The sequence below is a fragment of the Oncorhynchus keta genome, chromosome 34, assembly GCF_023373465.1.
Source record: "Oncorhynchus keta strain PuntledgeMale-10-30-2019 chromosome 34, Oket_V2, whole genome shotgun sequence".
Taxonomy (NCBI): domain Eukaryota; kingdom Metazoa; phylum Chordata; class Actinopteri; order Salmoniformes; family Salmonidae; genus Oncorhynchus; species Oncorhynchus keta.
In genome coordinates this window covers 2,958,242-2,960,124 of record NC_068454.1, presented here as the reverse complement: position 1 = coordinate 2,960,124, position 1,883 = coordinate 2,958,242, and positions in this window count along the sequence as shown.

Below are 1,883 nucleotides of genomic sequence, written 5' to 3'. Positions count from 1 at the left end.
CTCTCAGGAAGCCTCTGTCTCTCAGGAAGCCTCTGTCTGTCAGGAAGCCTCTGTCTGTCAGGAAGCCTCTGTCAGGAAGCTTCTGTCTCTCAGGAAGCCTCTGTCTGTCAGGAAGCCTCGGTCTGTCAGGAAGCCTCTGTCTGTCAGGAAGCCTCTGTCAGGGGCAATTTAAAACAGAGATAAAGAACCTGATTAGAGTCCAGAGAGCTACACACTTTAAATAGGAGTAAGACACAGAGACACAGGCACTGCATACGGCTCAAAGGAAGGCATAGGAGGATCCACAAACGGATCCAATTCCTCTGCAGTCTAACACAGCTCTCATTTGATAGATCTGTTTGATTTACAAAATAGTAGAGGGGGATTGGAGGGGTGTTGGCCAGTTGGAGGGGTATTAGCCAGTTGGAGGGGTATTGGTCAGTTGGAGGGGGACTGAAGGGGTATTGGCCAGTTGGAGGGGTATTGAAGGGGTATTGGCCAGTTGGAGGGGTATTGAAGGGGTATTGGCCAGTTGGAGGGGGATTGAAGGGGTATTGGCCAGTTGGAGGGGTATTAGCCAGTTGGAGTGGTATTGGAGGGGTATTGGCCAGTTGGAGGGGTATTAGCCAGTTGGAGGGGTATTGGAGGGGTATTGGTCAGTTGGAGGGGGATTGAAGGGGTATTGGCCAGTTGGAGGGGTATTGAAGGGGTATTGGCCAGTTGGAGGGGGATTGTAGCTCAGTTGGTAGAGCATGGCGCTTGTAACGCCAGGGTAGTGGGTTCGATTCCCCGGGACCACCCATACGTAGAATGTATGCACACATGACTGTAAGTCGCTTTGGATAAAAGCGTCTGCTAAATGGCATATATTATTGAAGGGGTATTGGCCAGTTGGAGGGGTATTGGAGGGGTATTGGTCAGTTGGAGGGGGATTGAAGGGGTATTGGCCAGTTGGAGGGGTATTGAAGGGGTATTGGCCAGTTGGAGGGGGATTGAAGGGGTATTGGTCAGTTGGAGGGGGATTGAAGGGGTATTGGCCAGTTGGAGGGGTATTGAAGGGGTATTGGCCAGTTGGAGGGGTATTGAAGGGGTATTGGCCAGTTGGAGGGGATTGAAGGGGTATTGGCCAGTTGGAGGGGGATTGAAGGGGTATTGGCCAGTTGGAGGGGATTGAAGGGAATTGGCCAGTTGGAGGGTATTAGCCAGTTGGAGGGTATTGGAGGGGTATTGGCCAGTTGGAGGGTATTAGCCAGTTGGAGGGGTATTGGAGGGGTATTGGTCAGTTGGAGGGATTGAAGGGGATTGGCCAGGAGGGGTATTATTGGAGGGTATTTGGTGGAGGGTATTGGAGGGGGTCAGTTGGATTGGGGATTGGGGGATTGGTCAGTTGGCCAGTTGGAGGGTATTGGCCAGTTGGAGGGGTATTGGCCAGTTGGAGGGGTATTGGAGGGTATTGGTCAGTTGGAGGGGATTGGCCAGTTGGAGGGGATTGGTCAGTTGGAGTATTGGCCAGTTGGGGGGATTAGCCAGTTGGAGGGGGATTGAGGGGTATTGGCCAGTTGGAGGGGGATTGGTCAGTTGGAGGGGATTGGTCAGTTGGAGGGTGATTGGCCAGTTGGAGGGGTATTGGAGGGGTATTGGCCAGTTGGAGGGTATTGGCCAGTTGGAGGGGTATTAGCCAGTTGGAGGGGTATTAGCCAGTTGGAGGGTATTGGCCAGTTGGAGGGGTATTGGAGAGGTATTGGCCAGTTGGAGGGGTATTGGCCAGTTGGAGGGGTATTGGTCAGTTGGAGGGATATTGGCCAGTTGGAGGGGTATTGGAGGGGTATTGTCCAGTTGGAGGGGATTGGTCTATTGGAGGGGTACTGGCCCGTTGGAGGGGTATTGGCCAGTTGGAGGGGTAT